The following is a 25,338-nucleotide window of genomic DNA, read 5'->3' as shown; positions in this document are numbered from 1 at the left end:
ATTGCGGGGAATACTGAGCTAATGTGGCTGTAGAATTCATTCAGCTGGTTACTTTTTAATATGACTAATGTGTCATCGATGTAGTGTATCGAGAGTTTAAGTCTGAACTGGGTTAGAGCCGTGCCTTCAAATCGTTGCATAACCAGTTTAGCTAAGAACCCTGATAAAAAGAGATTCCATTGGGATGCTTTCTTTGTGTCTAAACTGTATCACAGACCTTGGCTTCCTATATATTTATATATATATATATATATACTGTATATATATATATACTGTATATAGTGACAGTAGGGGGGGGCGTATCGCTCCCTTGAACCCTCAGGTACCATGCCAGACACCACGTAAAAGTGCTACAATTATTTGTTTTATTATAATAATGTTCACTAAGCACCCTCCACTCCACACACTCATAAACCAAATACAATACTCCAATAATTACAATAACCAATCCTCCAACTCCCAGACACGTTGCCCTCCTACCACCCAGCTCAGTTCGCCGTCTGGGAGCTCCCATGGTCCTTTTATACACCCTTATTCCTTCCGGGTCAGGGTAAATAGTCCTTATCTTCACCCCAGAAGCCTGTTGTTTCTTCCTGTTACGGGATTATGATGTACTTCTGGGTTATAGGGCATATACGAGTCCATGAGCCAACCTACAGCGACTCCTTGTGGTCCCCAAGGTATCTAGCAGGGCTGGGTATAAAAACTACAGAGTCCATGGTGCCTTGCTGGAACTTGAGACACATCCATGCTATCAGGAGAGCTCCTCCTGGCGGCCTGGGAATGAGGGCTGGAATATGAAGCCGGCCATCCACCACAATATATATATATAATTGAATTTATTTTTGTCTGCCCATTCAAGCATTATTGAGAATTGGCACACCTTTTTCTACAAAATCTTGCAGTTATTTCTGGTATAGTCATCCTTTATAGATGAATAAAATTTTAGATTCTCAAAGTACAAATATCTAGAAAGAAAGAAAAACCGAGACAACCGAACTAAAAGATGCCATTTTCCCTGGATTTTTGTGTATGTTAACCTCAGTATCTCCAGAACACAGCATTGTAACAATATGATTTTTTAATTAAAAAAAACAATTGCATAACAAAACATTAGCAGTTTGTAGGGGTTAGGGTTGACCACAATATTTTCTGATCATCTTTAAATCTTGAAAGCATTGAAAAAGGACAGGATGTTTATGTTTGCTGCTCAATAACTCTTTAACAGTTGATTGTATCAAAAATCCTTTTCCTCTTTTCTGAAAGTCCACTATATGATGAATAAATAAGGCCCTATTTAGTCTTTTTCTAGCAAGTAAATGACCCATTTGTGACATGCTTGATTTGGAGTAGCAAAAGTCCTGAGACAACGGGGGGTGAGAGGAACAGACTCTTGATGGGTATTCATGAAGAGCAGGACATGTGAGGCAGTCGAGCCTCATTTGTCTTTTCGGTGATCGAGTTGTACATTATGACTGTGGTGCATTCTACATGCTTTATAACATTTCAGTATTACTACTAACTTATTCAGTTAATTATTATTGTTCTACAAATTGTTTTTGCTGCAAAATTACATTGACTTCTGTAAATGTTACACATAATTTCACAAGGGCTTGATAACCTCAGAAGCACTAGATGCTAAATAATGCTAAAACAAAAAAAATACATGTCATTGTTGCACGACGAGGACGTCATAAATGGTAGACGTACATTTACAGGGAATTTGAAGAGATCATTTTCTCGACTGCAGTAACCCTATTGCACCCCATTTAGTTTTTATTGTATTTAAGGTATTCAGAAATGCAGTCTTCTGATTTAAAAACATAAGGCTACCAGCTTCATTCTGAATTGATATTATCAGGCCTGCTTATTATTATTCAGGTCTGCAGGTCTGAGAGCATCTGGTTACAGGCAACGATTCTAAAAGTTGCCTAAACATTTACTGAACTAAAAGGAGCACTTAATCTTTTTGATGCTGGTCTTAGTTACTGCTTCATTTTTTTGCATAAACAAATATCAGAATTGTCTGCTGTTACTTAACTGAGAATCACTTTTATGTAATATTAGGTTCTCAATCAATTTCTGATAAAGACACAGCATTGTACATCATAAGAAGGAGGCCGAAACGTCTTTGTGGTTCTTTAGTACGGCCACCTGGCATAACGGAGTCCTGGAAACAGGCTTCAGGCACAGTGTCTAGTGACTTTACCACTGGGCATGTGACTTTTGTTCAGTCGAGTAAAATACTCTTTCAGCAAAGCTCCTAAAATTCCAGCTTTCACTGTAAAGTTTGTTTTTGAAGATCGAGTCACATCATTTTGATACAGGACGTTTGGTTTTGCTCCATATAGGCGTCACATCTTTCTTAAGATAATTAGGCAGAATGAGAAGTGGTGTTCTGTTTTCAGTATGCGTTTCAAGTTGAGTGATAGATAAAATACAAATTAACCATACTATGTTTCTTTTCTTGACTATGTACATTTTTGCCATTTATACATAAAATGACTTTTTTTTGTTTCTTTCTTCCTAAATGCCATCCTTCTATTGTCCCATCAGTGGATTTTGATCTCTTAAGACAGCTGGTGTTATAATACACTCACAGATTTCCTCTTTTTCAGTCCATGGCTGTGGTCTCCTATTTCAATGAAAGGTGTATCTGACAGATTACAAAGTGCCCACAACAGAGCAATTAGATGCTGAGGACATTCAAGGATGTTGGGAACGACCAGAGAAACCTAATCCATGTGGCGTGAGTAAGTTAAGGTAACATGGAAGGACTTGCTTGAAATATAATGCTGACTTCCCGTCTCTCCTTAGATTGCTCTCATTTTCAGCACAATGGCAGGATGTTTATAAAGCATTACTAAATTAAAGTAGGCTATAAACATGTTTAAAAAGACAATTTTAACAACATATTACAAACCCAAAATCCAAAAATGTTGGGACAATATGGAAAATGCTAATAAAAACAAAAAAGATGGGATTGAATACATTTTGATTTCCTTGTTTTGTATTGAAAACTCTACAACAGGACAATAATTGATGTGTGATTAGTGCTTTTGGAAAATATATAGTCATGTCAAATCTGATGACTCAACATGCTCCTCCAAAAATGTTGTTTCCCATCACCACTTCTCAAAATACTTGTCAAACATCTGGACACTGAAGACACAAGTCGTTTACATTTAACAAGCTGAATTTTCCCCCATTTATCGATTATTCAGGTCTTCAGTTGCACGGGGGCCTTTATTGCCTTATTTTACTCTATTCATAACATGCCACACAGGTGTGGGCAGCAGGTGGACCAATTGAGGACACAAACTCATTGCTTAGCCATTCACTTGTAATCCAGGCAGAATGTGGTTTGGTGTTGTCCTGTTGGAAAATGTAGGGATGTCGTTGGAAAAGACCCTTGTAGGGAGACAGCACATATTGAAACCAAACTTGTCCTCACAGATGTAATTGTTAGCCATGCCATTTGCCTTGACACATACCACGATAGACACTGACCTTTGGACTTGATGCTGAATATACCATGAGTGGTACTTTTAGTCTTTGGCCTGGAGAACATGATGGCTGTTTCTTCCAGAATTATTTCAAATGTTGAGTTGTTGGATCACGAAACATGATTCCACAGTAGGACACTTTCCATCTCAGATGAGATTGAAAGTGGGTAGTGCTTCTGTGCATTGTTAATATATGGCTTATGTGTTGCATAGTAAAGCCTTAACATGCATTTGTTGATGCAGCAGTTAGTGGTTTTGACTCACAACGGTTTACTGAGCCCATGATATCCATTGGAGAAGCAAGACAGCTTCTAAGACAATGGCATCTGAGAGTTTGGAAATCACGTACATTCAGAAGTAATTTTAGGCCCTTTACACACTGAGGTTTACCTGGATTCCTTAAATTTTTAAATTATATTGTGCGTTGTAGAGGATGAAATCCTCCAAATCCTTCTGACTTGTCTTTGAGGAACATTATCGTCAAAGTGCTGGATTAATTGCTGTCACATCTGTTGGCAAATTGGTGACCCTTGACCCACCCTTGCTCTTGAAGGACATGGCCTTTTATGGAAGCTCCTTATATATTATAACACCTGTTTCATGTCACCTTGTTATTTCAATTTCACACGTTGTTTTTAGTCCTAAACTACCCCATCGGAGCTTTTTTTCCAATGAGTTGCGGGCTTCCATCCATCCATCCATCCATTATCCAACCCGCTATATCCTAACTACAGGGTCACGGGGGTCTGCTGGAGCCAATCCCAGCCAATACAGGACGTAAGGCAGGAAACAAACCCCGGGCAGGGCTCCAGCCCACCACAGGTTGCAGGCATTGATTTCAGTATAAACATCCATCTCAAAAACAATGCACTCAATTAAGTAAAACATGAAATACAGCGCCTTGTCTTTAAGCTGTTTTTGTCTAAATGCAGGTCAAATTGAATTCACAGGTCACTCCTTTTCGTTTTTCTTCCTGCAGCATGCTCCATACTGTCACAGCTTTCTTTGAAATTGGGGTTGCGGTGTGGTTTCATTGTAAGGTGATGTTTTTATTTCTGGTGTTCTTTTTTGTTAAAGTGTAGGGTTCGCTTCTTTATCATATTTGTCGTTTGGGCAATAAATCCTTTCCAAAAAAAATGTCTGACCCCAATGGGTCATCTGATTTTAAGGGGGAACCTGTATTTAATAAGTAAATGAAAACTTGAACTCTCCTGGTAGAAATGTGCAGCACGGTATGCACACATCTGTGCTTTTTGAGCATTAGAAACAGAGGCTATTTCTAAATCCATAGGTAATAAAGAAATATAGAAGTATAAGATCTAAATATCTAAAGATATCTATAAGTTGAACTCCATTTCAAGGACTACATAGACAATATTTGTAAGCAGCACATTTGGGTTTAATGAATATCACAGTTGGATTTGAACCAAAACCTTTCTGCCCTAAATTTGAATTCCTTATCCTTTTGCGTGCATAGAGTAGCAGATGAGGTTAGAGGCCAAGTTCAGTGTTCAAAAAAAAAAAAAAACAACCAATTTCCTGATGAGCAGACTATCTTTATCTTTATCCAAGTGTAAGGTAGAAGGGGCCTGATGGAGACTAAAGTTAAAGCTACTCTTCAATTTCCGTTTAGGAAATAATAGTAATGCAAGATTTTCTACATCATGTTAGCTACTGCATCTTTCATTTGTGTGCTGCACAGTACGTAACGTTTAGAATTCAGGTAATGGGAGCCTAACTGAAAATGAGGTAAGATGATCTGTATTTTCATTTTAATAATAAGATTAATCAAGTTTTGATTCAATCATGTTTAAGATATTGCTAGAGTGTTGATGTTGTTGCAAGTTTGTATGGACTCGACGGCACACGTGACAATACATCTACAGTACTACAGCAAAATGTTTTGCATCTGGACCAATAAAAGAAGTTGGCTAGGCTGCATTGGTGGCAGTGTAATAAACATTTGTTTGAATCCTAGTCTGTTTTCAGCTGTTGTTTGATTGTCTTATACAGAGACGGACCTACTATCAGGGTGTTCTGGGTTCATGCCTATGTGACGGCAAGGGGCTTTTTCACCAAAAACACCTCCGTTCCCTTGTTTAAATGATCAACTGTCCACAAAACATAGTCTCCAAAGGGGACAGAACTGAGAGTCTGCACGCCCATAGCAAGAGTGGGAATAAACGTGCTGCATTGTCAAAATTATGATCAACTCTCTGTTAGCGAGAATTCCATTGGGTGTCTTTAATGAGGTGACACTGGGGGACATCTGTGTTACTTGCATTTGTTTCTGTTTGTAGTTCAGTAAAACGGAAAAAAAAATCGTCAAGAACCAGTTACATTTTTTTTATAATTCTTTAACAGTCTGTATACATATAAATAAATGTTTTCGTCGTTGTTGTTGTACAGTCCACAAACAGTCTGCTTGATCGCAAGGTTTAGGGCTCTGTGAAGTGTTGTCTAAGGTCACATAGAATGCCAAGTTGAGCAAATATTTTTTGTCATCTTGGTGGAACATTTACACTTTTACAGTAAGTGTGATCTGTCTAATTTCGGTGTGAGTACCAGGCCGCCATACTGCATGTCAGTCTTTTCTGAGAATGTTGATTTGTTAATAGTTTTTTGTAAAATCCCTGACGTATTTTGCAAGGTCGATTAAATTCTGTGTCACAACATTTAAAGTTACCATCTTAGCAGATGCACCTGTTCATGCACCATGCAGTCCTTTCTAGTCGTCTCTTCTTTTGATGTAGCTAACCCAAAGAGAGTCATTTAAGCAAGTTTATCCAATATGAGATGTTAGGGGTGTGTGATAAGTGGATCACTGATTTCATCTTTTGTCTGATTGGATATTATGATCAGTGATTTGGCCAGCAAGTACTGAAAATATTTATTTGATAATTTAGGAAATCAAAATATATCATTAGTAACTTACCAAGAGTGACATTTTAACATCACAAAGCCACATTCATCTTTAGAGGAGTATCATTCAGGTGCAGTATTAAACTTGAAACTGTCCATTCATTCACAGGTAGTCTGTTTTTCTGTTGCTCCAGTGGTTTTTTAGAACAACTGTTTACAGGTGGTCCTCGAGTTACAACGTCTCGACATACAACATTTCGAGTTTACAACGCTCACTCCCATAAAAACTTTTAAAAAATTGAGACGCAAGAAGGAATAAAGGTAAGGATTTTTTTTACACTCATTTTTTCTGTTACTACAGTACAGTGTACAGTACAGTATATTTATGTCCTTTTCCTTTTTCTGTGGCTTAGTTGTGTTTTTATGTTATAGATGTGTTAGGATAGGTAAGTGACTTAGGCTAGGGTGTGTTTCAACTTACACCAAAATTCGGGTTACATCACTGTTGTTGGAACAGAACTGTGTCATAACCCGAGGACCCCCTGTATTTGTAAAAGTGTCTTAAGTTGTTTTTAGTTATTCAGCGCTCCTATTTTGTTTGATTTTGGGTGGCAAAATTGAGACATCACTTAGCTACTTCTTCACAGCTTTGGGGCCTGGTGTTGATTCTTGACACAGTCACTATCGGTGTGTCGATGGCATGATCTTCTCATGTCTACATGGCTCTTCCTGCATCACTCATGTCTTCTTAGATTTTATAGGCTATATGAGGTGAGTTGTCATCTGTAAATTAACATGTTATGACTGTGACTATGCGTGTGCCATGTGATGGAATGTCATCCATCCAGATTAGGTGATTGTATTAAAGAATGACAAAAATCCATGATCATGTCTGGTTAAGTAACATAACAGTAACACATAATTTACAGTGTGTTTCCCTAATGGTAAGGTTTAACACTTTCTACTGTGTCTAGAAGACATTGTTATTGGCAGTAACCTAATTAATGGAAAGACGACATGGAGTATTGAAGAATGGTCCACATGATGTAATGGTATTAGTTGACTTGCTTAGGGACATCTTTTAAGCCTGTTTAATTTTTAAATCTCTTAAATATATTTCTCTTCTAGTTCATCCTGCTTCCTCATCAAACCCGGTCCCGCCCACAGAATTTCTCGATTCCTATTCGTCCTCTTCCAAACCCTTCCCCATGCTGCCTGCGGCCTCCCATACACCCCCACGCCGCTTTTCCTATTCCTCCTTCAGACTACCACGTTCCCCGCTCCTCTCTCATGACCCCATTGGTGTCACGTCACCACCCGATATCTAGCCTAACCGCGTGACCTTTCACTTCGGCTATATGTGCGCCTGGTGGGAGTCTTTTCCGTAGCCTGCTACAGGAAGGTACTCTCTCAACCATTGGCACTGGTTTCGCTCCTTGCTATTTTCGTTATACTGTGACGGTTGTTTCCTAAGCCTTTGTTATAAAATGAACGACAGTATCTTCTCTGTCGACGGGTTTCTTTTACAAAGTCATCTGTATTCCGGGATCCGGCAACTTCCTGTTCCTATCAGTGGGTTATTTCTTGACACAAACGGTTGACGAAGGCAATGCACCGTTTTATGTTCCTATTCTTACACCGCCGTATGGTACGGCGGCGTCTGCTATCTATTTTACATTAATGACATAGTCTGTCATGTAAAATGTGTAAAGCATTCAGATGGCACCTAAACTGAGTCATGTAGTTGAAGTGATGATCCAGATGACAAAAAAAACATCTAGATGTTCCATAGCTGACCACATAAGCCCACTGAAGGGAACAGTGAAACTATTTCTGTTCTTGCGATATATAAGAAAATAAGGAAAACTGAAGACTTAGCAGGGGATTGGCAGTCTGTTATGCACAGAAAACATTGGTGCTAGGCAGCCATTGGCATTATAAAATGACCCCTGACCCATGGAGTGACCTCATAAAGGGTTCTAAATTGTTGTGTCCTGCTGAGAGCAGACAGGCTGTTAGAACTGGTGGGGGGTGGTTTGGGGGGGATTGACTGGAGAAGACCACCGTCTAGCTGTATGGCTCCACCTCTATTTTGTTTATTTGGTACATTTTTATTATTCATCTTTTTAGTTAAGAAACAAAACATAGTAACGAAATACAACCCAAATCAGATGAAAACAGCATAAGAATTATAAAAGGACCTGACACTCCTTGAAACTCCTTGAGATGGGACCACAGATGGTCTTTTTACTGTATATTTACTCTTTATTATCTTTTTCTCTTTCTTACTTTATATATCTTTCATACTAAATGTCCAGTTTAGAATACTGGTGTTGCATTTGCTGCTTGAGAAAGTGTACAGGAGCATGGTTGGTGGGCAGAAGTGAAAGCTTTATCAAGCAGGGTCAGCCTGATGTTTGCTACAATTGCTGGCAGTTTCCGAAATGTCAGAGGGGATCTCCCCTTGCTTTTAAAAGTTATGGTAGGAAGGAAAGGATGAACTGTTTTTTTTGTTTTTTTTTGTTCCATGGCATTGGGTAGGTTAGCTTTGGGCCTACACACATAATGCTGATTTTGTGAAAAAGTGATTTCTTCCCTGTACATCTCAGAGTTTACGAGTGCTATAGTTTCTATGGACCTCTGGGGCTTTGGGGTTTGTGTGTGCAGCATTGCCTGTTTAATCGTCTTGTAGGATATGGATAGAATGGCCATGGGGGGCTTTGCTCATAAAATATTAATGCTCCTTCTCTTGCCTACTAATCTATTCAAATAAAAGTAATGTTAAAAAGGTAGCTCCTTTGCTTCATATGTATTCATCTCTGACTCCAACTTCAGAAATCTGTTTATATCAGATCCTGTAGGGTCGCAGTGACTGCAGGTCTTTATTCCTGCCATTTTCTTAATTAATAACCAGTCACTGCTGCTAATTTAACATCCTGCAAATGCTTTCATTATGACTGACTTGCTTAATTGTTTTTTTCCTTAACTGGCAGCCAAACGGTAAAGAGCTACAAAGCGAGTCCACAGATGACCAGTTAACTCTGGGGGGTCTCAAACATTGCTGTATGGCCACCATTTTCACTCCAGCCAGTCTCTTACTTGACCGTTAGTGAAGCCCATTGATTAATTCGATAGCTTGTTTATACTGTCATTTCTACAACAACAACAATATTTATTTATATAGCACATTTTCATACAAATGGTGTAGCTCAAAGCGCTTTACAAGATGAAGGAAGAGAAATCTCTAAAAAATAAAAATAACATTACACAGTACTAAATAACAAAGAATAAGGTAAGTCCAATGGGTGGGAGGACAGAAAAAATAAAAAGGGCTGGAGAAAAAAAAAACCAAAATCGGTAGGGGTTCCAAGGCCACGAGACCACCCAGCCCCCACTTGGCATTCTACCTAACATAAATGATCTAAATCAGTCCTTATAGTTTTCAGGCTTCATGTGAAAGAATTAGAAAATGATGGTCATGTGGATCTGCAGTGGGCTGGGGTTTGTTTCCTGCCTTGCGCCCTGTGGTGGCTGGGATTGGCTCCAGTAGACCCCCATGACCCTGTAGTTAGGATATAGCGGATTGAATAATGGATGGATGGATGGTCATGTGGATATCTGGGGTACTGCCTTCAATCTGTCAATGTAGGGACTGCATGGTGCCTTGACCAGGTGATGGTGGCGCAGATTGTCACCACAGAAAACTGGAAAAAGAACAACAGAGAAAAGTAGGGATTAGTATGGATTGCAGAGGCCTGATGAAAATGATGATTCAATGCATATACAGTTACACTAAAATTAAGCTAAAAGACATTAAAATAATAGGTTTTTAGCAGTTTTTTAAACTGCTTCACTGTATTTGCCTGGCGAGTTTCTATCAGTAAACTATTCCAGATTTAAAGTGCTTAACAGCAGAAGAGCGCCTGCCTCACCACGTCTTTTAAGTTTAGCTCTTGAAATTATAAGCAGACACTCATTTGAAGATCTAAGATTACGATTTGGAGTGTATGGTGACAGGTATTCTCAATTATAGGAGGAAGCGAGATTATTTAAGGCTTTGTAAACCATAAGCAGTATTTTAAAGTCAATTCTAAATGGCACAGGTAACCAATTTAGTGACATTGAAACTGAAAGAGATGTGCTCGGATTTTCCTTGGCTGATTAAGTTTCTGGCAGCTGCATTCTGCACTCATTGCAAACAATTTTTTGGGTGGTCCTGAGCGGAGTGCTTTACAGTAATGTAGTTGACTAAAAACAAAAGTGTGAACTAATTTTTTAGCATCTTGCATAGTTATAAGGGATCTAACATTTGCTATATTTCTTAAGAGAAAAAATGCTGTCCTGGTAATCTGATTAATATCCGATTTAAAATTGAGGTGAGAGTCAATTTCAGATTTCTAAAACTTGTTTAGTATGTAGTATTTTCTGGATCCGAGTAGATCGGCATTTTACGGACCTTTGTTTTTTTCTTTTCAAATATTTTATTGAGACAGATTTTGCAAGAAAGACACAGGTGCACTTGCTTTGTCTTGCTTTGCAGCTCTTTATTGTTTGGCTGCTAGCTAAAGAAGAAACTAAACAACCGAAACAGACGTCAATTAAAATCAAGACAGCATAATATGCACTAATATCATTACCAACTGGTTAATAATTGAGAAAGTGGCTGGAATGAAAACCTGCAGCCATTGTAGCCCTCCAGGAACTGACTTGGACACCCCTGGTTTAAATTATATTGATCAAAATGTCACCACTGATTTATAATCATTAATTTTATACTGGGAGTCCTCACTAAGCTATCATTGTCAGTGTTTCTCGTTAAATGATGATATTCCAAATAGTGTGGCCAATTTTCAGTTTACAAATACAAATGCAGATGACTTGGAGTGTTGCTTATCAGCCCTCAGTACGATATTATGTCTGCTATTAATGAATTGATTTTATTTTATTTTCCGGCCATCCATTTTTGTTTTTTACATTTTTTTTCATTTTCTGGACAGCAAGGAATGAAAGACTTTCTGGGGGACTTTAGGACCAAGACTGAAACCAACCCCTGTACAGGACAGCAGTCCTTCATCTGGCTTTTTGCACACGTACCAGTATGCTGAGAGTCGCCACTTAATCCATCCATCTATTATCCAACCCGCTATATCCTAACTACAGGGTCACGGGAGTCTGCTGAAGCCAATCCCAGCCAACACAGGGCGCAAGGCAGGAAACAAACCCTGGGCAGGGCACCAGCCCACTGCAGGTCGCGACTTAATGTAACAAAGAAACTTGACAATGTGAAATGATATATGGTGATAAGAGAAACCTGCTTCTAAAAGTTGTTTAGATAAAAGCTCTCTTTAGTTCAGTTCCATAGCCAATGCTAGTCATACTTGTACGTAATGCACATTGCTTATCTGCTACAATGATTTTGGAGGGGTACATCATGAAATGACATTGCCATTCTTGGTTGATGTTCAGTAGCTGCTCAGCCCTGTTTCCTCTTGGGGTCTCAAATGGTGGAGGCAGGCTTTTCTTTCTTGGCGCAGTTTCAGGTCCTTCACTTTGCCACATTAATCAAACCAAATGCTCTCCTGTGTCTGCAATATGAGGAAAACTATTCAAATAAGTCAGAGGTGACCTTTTTATTCCCTCTGCAGTGTCTCTCCTAACAATTGTCTCTTGTGTACTGGGTTACACCTGAATTGTGCAGAACCTGTTGCAAGTAATGCAAGGACATAATGGTCCACAAGAGATGTGTGCATTTTGGGGGCTTGTGGGGGCATGGTTTATAGGGTGAAATAAAAATCACCTTTATCCTTTGCCTTGTTGAAGAAAGATATGTTCTCTGCAGATTTCAAAGCACTTAGCTTTCCCAGGGGGATTTTTTTTTTCCTAAAAGAGCTTTTTGTTTCTTCTTCCCTTGATCTGCCAGAAGATACACCAAAGGCTGAGTCATAAATGAACTTTAGTGGCAAAACTCCAAATTTATCAAGAGCTGCCAGAGTCTAATGTGAAGATGCTGAGACACAATAGAGTTCATTATTAATTTCTACAATCCTGGTAAACATATAGAATTTCTTTTTTGTTGCACTACTGTCTGATCTGCATCTGTAGTAATACATCACATGCACTGTAAAGAGTCGGCATGTGTTTTATATCAGCCTAACGTCACTAATAGGCATAACCTTCACTACCTCCAAGAAATGACTTAGTGGGTGAAATGCAGCCTTTGTGTGTTTGACAAAGAGTCTCATGTGCTTCTTGAGTGTTCAGCATTGCTGTGTATAAAATGATGTTGGTCAGTGTTATGATTTAAGTATGATCTATTACTAAAAAATAACCCACAGAGCTGTCATTATTTACCACTTTAAAGGTCCGATATTTTGCATGCATATTTAACCATCCTGCACAGACTGACAGTCAAAGTGTTAACATTTACAAAATGTAGTTATCCTAATACGTTCTGGCAAGACGATTTTCAAAAGGTATTCAATGTCATTTTAGAGAATGTATTTGTTTGTCGACGGTTAGCAGTGCTGTACCAGCTAACTGACTGGCTGTTTGCTGTTATGCTATATTATGGACTAGAGTCTCATGGCAGGCTTCTTCATGCCAGTAGGCTAACTGTACCCAGTGTTCCGTAATGGAAGAAAAACGGTGCAAGAAAGACTTTTGTTGCTTACGGGTGCAAGAGAAATGTGTCTACTCTATCAGTGAATAATTAGTAGCGTTTTTAAGGATGTGGCTGTAGATTTTAGGTGCTCTCCTCCTTCCAAGGTCTCAGCTTTAATTGAAGGGGAGACTGCGGACATGTTGGACCCATCGACAGTCACTGATAACATGCTTAACCTTATTCTTAACACAGAACTAATTTGTAAGGGGCAGACATGACCTTTCTTTCTTAGGAAACTCAGTAGTTTTAAAGTGGACAAAACCATATTGACCAATCTGTTGTTAAATTTGCCTTTGCGTGTTGGTTTGGCAACCTCAGCATTAAGAATATGATCTATCCTAACTGCACAGTGACAATTTGCCATAACATTCCTGGTTAGCAGTCGACCTTTGTCACTGAGCTCTATCACAAACACATCAGAAAGAAGGCAGACTTGATTCTGTCGACAGGCGCCATCTTCATTTTTCCTAAATTTCAGTAGTTGCCATCAGACTACAGATTTAGTCTCCCAGGGGTAAAGAGCAACGGATTAAAGAACTCCTTTACTCCCAGAGCCATAAGCATTTTGAATTTTATTACTTGCAGGGATGCTTCTGAATTGTGAAGAATTATTAGTAAAGGTGAATTCTTTGTAGTAATCTTGATTGTGTGTACTTATGATAACCCTAATTGTCAGTTATTGGGTCTTGGCTTATTTTCTAGTATCTGTGCAACAATGCCTTATATTTTGTACTTTCATGCTGCAAATAAATTACTCTCTCTGGGATAATAAAATCTACCTCGCCTAACCTAACCTAGTTACATTATTAATATTGTAATATAATTATTTTTCAGCTCCTTCAAAGAGTGAAGCATTTTCACCTTTCTTTGGGGTGATATCATTTGGAAAGGTAGATTTTTCTCAGGGGCGGCACGGTGGCACAGTGGTAGCACTGCTTCCCCAGTCCTCCCTGGCGTGGAGTTTGCATATTGTCCCCGTGGGTTTCCTCCGGGTGCTCCGGTTTCCTCCCACAGTCCAAAGACAAACAGGTTAGGTGCATTGGCGATCCAAATTGTCCCTAGTGTGTGGGTGTGCTTGGTATGTGTGTGTGTGTGTGTGCTGCCCTGCGGTGGGCTGGCGCCTTGCCCGGTTTTTGTTTCCTGCCTTGTGCCTTGTGTTGGCTGGGATTGACTCCAACAGACCCCCGTGACACTGTAGTTAGGATATAGCGGGTTGGATAATGGATGGATGGATGGATTTTTCTCAGTGATGATTAGTTGAATTGATATTAGCCAGGGTTTCTCCACCTTTGTGATGTTGTGATCTACTTTTTCTGAAATAAGTGTCTTCACAATACCCTTTGATAAATCAAGCGCAATTGTTAGATTGGGAGGGGAATTGAGTGTTATCGTCGGAGTGAAAATCCACTGCGGCCCACTTGCAACCCACTGGCAGCAGCGGTTGAGAAGCACTGATCTAAACTATTTGTAAGCCATGGCAATGATGTAGAGTGAGACTAAGTTTTATTCAGTTTATCTTGGTATGTACCAAGTAAATACCAAGTATGTCCTAGTAAAATTGCTTGAAAGACAAATATTGACTGTTGATATTTTAAAAGATTTATTGAAAAAAGCAGTTGAAATTTGATATGTGTATACTACAGCTTAATAATAATAATAATAATAATAATAATTCTTTACATTTTTATCACTACTTAAAGTGTTTTTATAGTGTATGGGGAGCCACTTCACCTCCACTAATGTGTAGCACCCACCAGGATGATGTGACAGCAGCCATTTTTGCGCCAGTGCACTCACCACACATTAGCTGTTAGGTAGTGAAGTGGTTAGAGAGAGAGACGATTAAAGACAAGGGATGATTAGGGTGCCGGAATGACTTGGTCATGGTGGGCAATTTAGCCACAACATTGGGATACACCCTACTCTTTATGAAGGATGTGAATGGATATTTTATGGCCACACAGAGTCAGGACCTCTGTTTTATGTCTCATCTAAAGGACGGTGACATTTGTTCAGCACAGTGTCTCCATCACTTCACTGGGGCATTGGGATCCACATTCAGACCACAGGGTATGCGCCACCTGCTGGCCTCACCAACACCTCCGCCAGCAGCAGCCCAAGCTTTTTCTAGATGGTCTTCAATCCAAGTACTGTCCAAGTATCTTCAGGTGGATGACCTCTTCTGAAGTGCCTGTGGTACGGCTGCTGGCTGTAGCTTGTTTTAAATAATAAGGTAAAACGATTTTCTGTCAACCTAACCGCTGTCAACATATTATGGATGTTAAAAATAATTTTCTGAGAGAAAGAGAACCATAGGAAGGAAAGAAATCTGTGCCTGTGGGAAAGCTGAGCTCTGCATTTTTGCATGCTGTGCATTGCAGTAACTTCAGATCTATAAATAATGCAACCAGTTCGTCACTGAAGTCAAAATTTAATTTGGAGAAAAAAAAATAACATTGATCCTGAATGTGATATTGTCTACAATATAATTAGCACGATTCAGGACTCAGAAACAGACCACACCATCACATGTAAAAGCGACAAAGAATGCATGCTTATTATTGAGGAATGTCCCAACTTGTATAATTATCAGTGCCTTAATATGACCTTCTGGTTTAAGTTAGGAAATAAGGAGCAGCTGTGTCCTAATATGCACCCTTAAAAATATGGAAGTGGCTACAGGCCATATTGTGATTTCCTAATGAAGTTGTAATATAAATTTACACTTCAGAATTGTATAGACAGTTCATTCTCATTATCTGTGGGGGTTACATTACTGAAAACCTGGCAGATACTGAAGTATTGATCCTAGGGGAAAAATGGGGTAAGGATCCAGTAGACACTATTAACTGTAAACTTTTGCTACCTATAATCACACAATTTTGTGTACCGCTCCTGTAAAGAACATTTCCCCTGATGCAGTATATATTTTGTAAAGGTATTTTAAGCTTGTGTTTTTCAAAAAAAAAAAAAAGTGAGTGATGGTGCTAGGAGGGCGTTATACTACTGTGAACCTCTGAACCTTAGCTGCTCCCAAAAGAACCAATGGATTCCCTTAGTGGAGCCTGTGTTGCTGCAACGTGATAGGACTCCGAATTTTTCTCCTGCTCCGCATGGCTATGGGTGTCACAAAGTGGGTTACACTTTAATACAAGAGGATAAGCAAATCTGTGGAAACGAAATCTGTATATTTTCCTGTATAACAAATTTAGGAGTAAGTTTAGGAGACATATCATAGCTGTCTTGCACAAGATGTGCAGGAAATTTGATGTTCTGGTAATTTAACAAAGCAACTCAGTCACAAAAATAAGTGTTTGACTTCTCTAGCTGCGCAGTCATTATTCTTTTTTTTTCACCATAAATTTATGTTTGAAATTGAAACTTACTATTGTGCTATTTTAAATACATCTGGAAAACTGTCTAAAAATAGTTATAAAGTTAAACTACAATTTAATGAAGTCAAATGAAAGTGTATTCATCTCATACTGTTCGTAAAGATCTAGCAAGATTGAATATGTCTCACCACATGTCATCTGTTTTTTGTAGACAATAGAGCAAATTTAGGGGGAAGTGCATTCAAGAAAGAGGCCAGGAATGACTTTGTTTGTGCACAGCTGAAGTGTCATGGGAATCTGCAACAAGCTGTTGATTCATGTTGCAGAGGCAGAGTTTCTGAGTGCTTTTACAAAACATCTGAAACGGAAATGAAAACTTGGAGTCTCATCGTTTAGCGACCATTCAGGTAAGGCTTTCGCTTAACAAATGTTGTGAACTGTCTGGGTTCCTCTCATAGAGGACATGTATCTCAAAAAAAGCTGTCAGAGTTTTTACTATCATGTGCTACTGTCCTTGCACTTTTACTTCCCTCCCATCCATCCATCCATTCATTCATGGATGGGAAAGAGTTAGGGGTTGTCAAGCTGGCTCCGAGTCTATCCCAGAAGCATCAAGCACAATGCAGGAACCTTCTACCTAGGACACTATTATATTGGTAGGCAGCATCACCTTGGAGGACAATAAAAACAAGGCCTAGAGAAAATGCAGGAGCTTTTTGAGTTTTGTCACATAAAACATAAGTAAATATAGCCATAGAAATATTTTAATGAATCTAGTCAGAGCAACGTTTCTGCATGTTTCTGTCACTATCTCTTAGTAGTTATGATTTCTGATCTTTGGTTTGCCTTCAGACTTTAAGCTCATCTTATCCTTTCTGCCTCAGTTTTAACTGATGGTTACTTAAGTTTGCAGGCCCGGCCTTGTTTTTATTGGCAGCTTCCGTTTCAGAAATGAAGACAAAAGATTTTCTCTAATGTTCATAATAATCCAGTGCATTTTCTAATGCTGGAGGCAAACCATTCTTGAACCGTTGTGCCATTGCATGTGAATGTTTCATTTCTGGATGCATGAGTCTTTAGCCATTGTGTAGGATAAAGTGGGGTTATGCTGGTAATGATTCAGTTTGTCCCCCCAAGCTTTGTTGAATTTTTTTGGTTTAAATTCTTATCAATTATTAACTGATGATAAAATGTGAAAGTGACAGTTCTCCTGTTGAAATAAGCCCATTTCCTCTTAAATTAGTAATAAAGATGTGTTTCTACCTGTTGGTGTAATCAGATGAGCATCCCTTGTAAAATTATGACCAGTTACTCAATAGCCATGATTGATGGGTTTTGCTCTTCAAAGCCTTGATTCTTACAGGATGTCTAATAGGGAGATGATGTTGAGCAAAATTAACATGTGATGTTAATGGTTGGCACCATGACCAGGGTCTTTGAAGTCTTGCAGAGATCTTGGAGGAACACGGGCTGAAAATAGAGAACGCTAGTCCCATAACATCACAATGGCTGATCTGCTACGTTAGGTGGGTTGAAGGTGCACAGAACATCACTCAGAGGCAATGACCAGGACTGACACCTGGAAGTGAATGGAACATGAGAGCTTACCTGGAGCAGCAGTTGAAGTTTCCTCTTCACTGAAATATCCACCCAATGATTTCCGAAGGCTGTCAGAATTGCTGGTTCTAGGCAAAAGAAAACGGTCAAAGAATTGGCAGAAGAGGAGGCGGACCAAGGAAGCTTCTGACTTTGTCTTAGAAGAAATGACTCAGAATGGGGGAAGTAAGCATTATAGGGCTGGCTGCAGGGAGTGGTAGGGAGACTTCCCTATAGCTGCACTCCTATCCTAAGATGTCTTAGGCCCTCCCATTGGCATTGAATAATTGTGCTTTCAATTAAATAACAGAATCTTGACGATTAATTCTAGACCTTTTATTAACTGGAGGTAATTTACAAAACTGTGTATTCAAACAACAAAAACCAACATAACACTCCAGTCTTAAAACAAATCATCTGTGGCTGGTGCAGTGGCTAGTTATACTGCCTTGTGGATCTAACATCCTCGGTTTAAATTGCCCATGTGTTTGTTGTTGGTGTGGAGTTTGCATGTTCTGCCCAATAGCTGTGTGACTTTTCCACTGGATCCTGCAGAATTCCTTAAATATCCCCCAAGATATGTATCTTAGCTTAACTGGACACTGTTGCAGGCCCAGTGATGGACTGTTTCCTTCCTTAAACCAGTTATTGTTGGAATTGACTATGCCCCTCAAGACCCTCAATTGTATTAGTCAGAATTAAGAATGTTTTGATATTTTGGTTTATACAGAATGTTTGGTTACTATCAAAATTCCCTTCTACTAACTCCTGCTTTCATTAATTTAAATCTGTGTGACCTTGGACAGCCTGTACTCTTTCTGTTGAAAATATTGCTAAAAAATATGCTCTATAGCTATACTTGTAAAATACCCTGGAAAGTGACCTTCTTTGGAGAGAAACATAAAAATGAATGTTTTTTTTTCTTTCAGATTATGTATTTGTCTTTAGTATTTCTAGCTTTTTGGATTTTAGTTTTTCTATGTCGTTTTTATCAGTTTGTTTTCACACAAATTTTGGTTTAACCCAAGATTTGCTCTTCATTTTTGATTTTGTCTCAATTTCTCTGACAGTGTCCATGTTCTTAAAAAATATATAAAGTGGCTTTTCCCTTTTCTCTTTGGAACCAAGTCTTTGCTTGCATGTAAACTTGCACACACTCCAAGACGAAAGGAAAAGTGAGAATCTGAAATGAGGTGAATAACTTCACATGATATGATTCTGCCTTACGATCTTCTGTCTATCCTTTTTGAAGAATTTTTTTTTTAAATATAGGATTACAGGGAGACTTGTGCATTTATCTCAAGGCACATATGAGCTCTTGATGAGATATCAATAATGTATTTTAAAAAATAATAGATAGATAGATAGATAGATAGATAGATAGATAGATAGATAGATACTTTATTAATCCCAAGGGGAAATTCACATGTTCACATTTCCCAGGATCACAGAAGGCACCGAAGGCTTGTAATGCTACTTTCTCGCTAGTCGCTTGGCTTTTAGCTTAGCTCTGGCTCTGCTGCCACAATACCTCCTTCTTACCTCGTCAGGTAAATAGGGAACCACCGTGTGGCATGTCTGTGTAACTGTGGGCTGAATTTTTAGCTTTACCTTTGTTGGATAACGGATGTGCCCTTTCACTTTAAAGAAGGACCAATTTAGCAGGACTTCGAATTTTTATTTATACCTGCAAGGTAAAAAAAAAAATGATTAGGATGACATTCACTATTGAAAGGTGCTATATAAAATAAAGATAATTTGTGGCTCCTTTGTGGATATTCTCTTCTAAATGATGATGGTTGAGATGTATGCCCTGCGCTGGGCTGGTGCCCTGTTCTGGTCTTGGTCATGCCTTGCACCTGATGCTTAATTGGATAGGCTCTGCCCTGGATAAGCAGGTTAGGGTAGTGGACAGATGGTTGAAGTCTAAAAAATGAAGGAAACATTTTTTGGGCAAAATCGTGATTTGCGTTGACTTTTTGTCTGGATTATCCCAATGGTTTTTGTCAGAAATATTCCAGTCTCTCAGTATTTTATATAGTCTGTGGCTTTCCCAGAGCACATCATTACAAAGCATTTTACTGTGTGCAATTCAAGCCGCAATGATATGAAAGTGCAATGCAAGGTTATTCAGATGTATAACAAAGCACATGGAAATTAACCCTGGAAAAACTCCACAACAGTGAGATTGTTCTAGCAATGCGTGGGACTGGTTTGACAGTCAAGAGTGCTGCTGCCTTGCAACAAGGACACCAAGGTTCAAGTCCCTGTTGCTTCTTGCATGAAGTGTGCACATTCTCCTTGTGTCACCGCTGCATTCCCCAGGGTGCTCTGGTGTAATTTCACAGTCCAAAAACTTGAAGGTTAGGTCAAATGGCTCTAGTGTGGTTGCGTGTGTGTGTTCACCCTGGCACCCTGCCTAGGGACTGCTCTTGGTATGGGCCTTATGCTTGCTGTGACCTTGGAAAAATGGATGAATGGACAGAGTGCAGTAGGTCTGTGAGTGTAGATGTGGATTTATAAGAGAGAGAGTGAAGGGTTAAGAGCATTGCCGCAGCCACCACAATAATGAACCACCTGGGACCCGAGTGCAGTGGGTGACACTGCAGCACCAAACTGGAACAGTGTGAGGTTTTTAATGGTAGCTGGAGTGCCAATCCTGCTGCAAACGCAAATTGGAGGACCTGCTTTCTGGGCTGGATGCAGATTAACGTCACACCCTGGACAAAGCAATTACAGGTTAAGGGCCTTGCTCAAGGGCCCATCGGAGCAGAGTCACTTCTGGCCTTTACAGGATTCAAACTGGCAATCTTCCGATTGCTGATTCAGATCCCTAGCCTCAGAGCCACCACTCCACCCTTAAGAGAGAGAAAACCTATTAATACTGATGAAGCCTTGCGGGCAGACTTACATTAGCACTTTTCCAAGCACAGGTAATTTTGTACCACAAGTGAGTAACTGCACATTCTTAATGGCTTGAAGCTTATGCATTCACAAATAGGATGTGCTTAGAGAGACTGGAATCCCACCCACGGGGGGTCTAACACTTGTCACTAAAATGATTTGTAATTATGTGAAAAGGAATGTGCAGGCAGTTTTGTATCACCAACTTTAGTACATACTGCATCTGAAAGCTCCTGATGAGTTTTAATCCTGATTAGATGAAACTGGTTGTTTTAAATCCTACATTAAATTACTGTGGAAGACATCTTAGTTGTCTTTTTTTTTTTTTCTTTTGGTGGTTTATACCAGCTCTCTTCTGGATGCCCTAATTCAAAAAGCCATGTGCAGTAGTACTCTTGGATTTTCAGCTTTTGTCAAAGGCTGTGCATTTACACCAAGGTGCCTTCTGCTTGGATGCACCAAAAAATTGCAAAGAACTGGACCACACCAGAAAAAGAAAATGTTCTTCTTGTTTTTGTAGTGCCGACCATAGTTATGAAGAGGCAGGCTGAATGTCATATTCACTTCATAGAAAAAAAAAAGTGTTCTTCCTCTTAGGGTAAGCAGCCAATAGAAAATATAAATCAGCCATATTTTTGAAGCAAGACTTTACTATAGTCCTTACTCAAACTAAAATGATGGATCATCTCTTGAGCCCTAACAACAAACGACTTTGATTATTTTTCTAACAACAGTTCTTTGAGGCAGGCCTCTTACTTCTTCATAGCCTCGGATGTGCAAATCCTTCCCTCCTGAATCCATTTAATCATTTTCTTTCTAACTTTCTTGTCCGTAAGTCCATATCGTCACCTCTCTTTGATATGCTTATTAGACTTCATCTCTGTCTAAGTTCATTATTCTGCCTGTACTTGCCCGGCACTTCTTACCATAGCTCTGTCAGAGAAGATCTTGTATTCTGTTGTCCTTCCTTTGCTTCTCCATATTACTTATTATCAGGGCATAAACGTAACTAATATTCTCACTTTTTCTTCTTTGGTTGAGGATGCATAATTTATATCACATTTTTCCATTTCTTTTGTCCAGAAATTTTAAAATCCTAATTACAGATGGATTTTATAAAAATACCAACCTTTATCTTATGTTGTGTTTAAATAAAATCTGTTTTCCAAGATGGTGTAATCCAGGCCTTTCTATACGCAGTACATTTTAGTACCGGCGAATGAAATGGTTTGCTCAGTCATCTAGCCGGTCAGCAGCAGGGATTGCACCTCTCAGTTCTCTGTGTTCTTAGCTTTTGTGAAGAAGATTGCACCTTGTGCATTTGGAAAATTAAAGTCACATAAAGTCCTATTTTCCTGTTTTTATTTTGTTCTTCGTGGTGTTTTTAAGTTTTCTTGAACAACTCTGAGGGGCTTACACCCAGCATTGGAAAATACTAATGTTTAAATAATCCAAAAAAAGATTTGTTCCATTATACTTAAAGGATGTTAACTGCATAATCAGTATTATTAAACCGCCAGGCAACACTGAGACGATGACTGTGATGACGCAGTCTCTTCTACAGCTGTATGGACTCTGGCAAAGAATTAGAAATTTAAATACTGACATACTGACGAATGCAGAACCTGGGCCAAAGAATAGCTTCTGTTTATTAAAAAAAGAAAATCAATAGTTGGGGAAAAAGTAATTTAATTAGACAACAATATGTAATCAATAAAAATAATTAATTTCACAACACACAGACGGACAGTCTTTCACAAGAAGTTGTAATTGATCTCTATTGATTTCATACACACAGATGTGGATCTAGAACATTTACAAGTATCTTGAATTCAGATATTCTAAACGCATTGCATGTTTTGCTTTTATTATGACTTACAGATTTTCAGTAATTAAACAGCATAACACAACTTTGTTGATTTAGTAATTTGCCATTTTACTGCAGATATTCCACAGGAACTCTGTCACCTCGTAACTGTGATTTTATCATAAAGGGCACTTGTGATGCGGCCTCTTTCATTTTTAGAATATTTAAAACTTCCTCCCATTTAGCAGATAAAATATACTAAGAAAATTAATAATTTGAACTGTCTTGATAACCAAAATGAGATTGTGGTGTAGTAGTTAAGTGTTAATATATGATTTACACTACCAATCAGAGAAAAGCCAAGCAAAATGACACCTTTTAGTTAGCCAATAAAAGGTGTCATTTTGCTTGGCTTTTCTCTACATTCATAATGGCTAACACGGTACAACAACCTAGTACTACACTACCAATCAGAAATTTGGAATCACCAAGACATGTTCTTTTATTTGTAAAATATCGGTACTTTTTTTTTTTATCATTACACCATTAAATTGATTTATAAATACTGCCAAGTCATTACATATTTTGCCAATGACTTTAACTATTTAAAATGACTGATTTGCAATTTATTATTCACCTACAATTAGAAAGCCTCATTTTCAGTAGCCTTTACTCCAGTGCCCTAGCAGTTAACTCTCTTAGCTTGCAATGTTTATATGCTAACTGGTTATTAGAGAAACCTTTATCATGGCGTTAGCATAGCTGAAACCTGTTATTCCACTCAATAAAGCAAGCACTTGGGGTATATTTGTAAATCAATTTTATGAAGCTTTAAAGTAAAACATCCATTTTATCAAAAATATTAATATTTCGGGGAGATTCCAAAGTTTTGTACATTAGTTGTGTATATTGTATGAAGTTATGTGGTACACTTTCTTGGCTCAATTAGATGGAATTACATGTGGCATTTGGATTGCTTTACATTTTATAAATGGATGATGTTTCTATTTTTTGAGACTCCTTACCTACATTGCTGTTTATAGTTTTCACTATTAACTTTATTCTAATAGGAAGCTATATTTTCTCATCACTAAAATGTTAAGCTGGCGCCATGCCCGGGGTTTGTTTCCTGCCTTGCGCCCTGTGTTGGCTTGGATTGGCTCCAGCAGACCCCGTGACCCTGTAGTTAGGATATAGATGGATGGATAAAATGTTAATTTTTGCTTAATGTTTTTGCCTGGTTCTAAATGGTGCTTTGTCAAATAAATTTATAGGATGTATTAAACAGTTCATATCACTTTTATTTATTTGTAAATTGATTTCATTTGTCCAAACTATTAAGTGTCCATGTGGTACATGAGGTTGCAAGAATGGGCTCCATCTCCCAGTGGTCATTGCTAGATGTAAGCCGTTTCAGAAGAAGTGTCATAATATTTGATTGAGAACAAAACCGAACATGAACTACAGTAATTTGAAAAACCAGTATGATGATGATAATTATGAGGACTTGATAAACTGTAATACATGCTGAGCACATTTTCTTTCTTAGTCGACTCCCCGAGTAATTATGATGCTGACGAAAATTACTACATTACTTCCTAATAATGGTGAAATTAATTTTTGTTTCACAATACTGAAATAAGTAACAAGAAGTGTTTTGCATAATTAGGAACCGAAAAGCGATGACGCACAAAAATGTTTTTTTTTTGTTTCGGTGTCGAGAAGCAGAGATAGATCTCATCTTTTTCATAGCTCCATAGAAACGGTACTTATTAAATGAAAAGCAGTACATTAACCTAGAGTTAAAAAGGAAATTACATTACAGATGAAAAGTTAAGGAACACTTGGCGGCTTCCATCGAAAACGCACAGCCCCGGGAAGCACAGCACTCGCTCGACTTTTTCAAGCCGACTGGCCCTTTAAGCAGGAGCCCCGCTGAGGGCTCTCCGTGTGCTCGCTGTCTGTCTGCTGGTGGTGTCTCGCAATCGACTTGGAGCGCGGCCATCAATCTTTTTCAGTGGATCTCAGACGGGGGAGCGCAGCGAAGCAAAAAAAGGAAACACAGAGAGAGAGAGAGAGAGAGAGAGAGAAGCGTGCTCAACCAAGTTACTCCCAAAGAGAGAGAGAGAGAGAGGGCGGGTGAGCGAGCGAGCGAAAAAGAGAGAGTGGGGGAGCGAGCAGTCAGTCACGGCTGCAGACAGACATTTCGTAAAACGGGGCACAAGGCAGTAAAAAAAAAAAGAAGCTGGGCAAAAGGAAACCAGGGCACGGCCCGCAGGCGTCTTTGGATTACCCCGAGAGGACCGTTTGGCTGGAGCTGGCCACTTTCTTTTTTGGGGGGAGCTTTGTAAACAAGCAAGAGAACGGCAAAAATGAGACGGAGCCTTCATGGGATTGAGTAGACGGTAAGGCGGAAACGAAGCGTTATTAAAGGGGCCGCGGTCGCGATTTTTCACCCAGTGGCTCGTGTGCTTGTTGGTCGCCAATGGGGGCAGTGCGGGGAAAGCTTCCGGGACTTGGAAGCGGCGCAGTTGGGACAGTCGAGTGACACTTGTCCGCGCGAATGGGCGTGCAAATAAACCCGGCGAAAATGTATTTAGGATTGACGCGCTGCCCACAGGGTGCCGACAGGATAAGATGCTGCCGGCAAAAGGCACTGTTAGAAAG

At 39.1% G+C, this 25,338-nt stretch overlaps 1 protein-coding gene across 6 annotated transcripts in view; it reads left to right on the top strand.

Moving 5' to 3' along the window:
• The first annotated feature begins 24,626 nt into the window (after positions 1–24,626).
• Positions 24,627–25,338, top strand: part of ncor2 (nuclear receptor corepressor 2) — a 313,848-nt gene continuing 313,136 nt past the window's right edge. For 5 of the 6 annotated variants that reach the window (XM_039772028.1, XM_039772023.1, XM_039772025.1 and 2 more), the window contains exon 1: positions 24,629–25,076. The gene's annotated coding sequence lies outside the window, so the exon portion shown is untranslated. Of the gene's footprint in view, positions 25,077–25,338 lie in introns of all 6 variants that reach the window. The other variant, XM_039772027.1, reaches the window with a different exon arrangement.

Source organism: Polypterus senegalus, chromosome 12 (assembly GCF_016835505.1).
Source record: "Polypterus senegalus isolate Bchr_013 chromosome 12, ASM1683550v1, whole genome shotgun sequence".
Taxonomy (NCBI): Eukaryota; Metazoa; Chordata; class Cladistia; order Polypteriformes; family Polypteridae; genus Polypterus; species Polypterus senegalus.
This window is presented reverse-complemented; position numbering and strand designations above follow the sequence as displayed.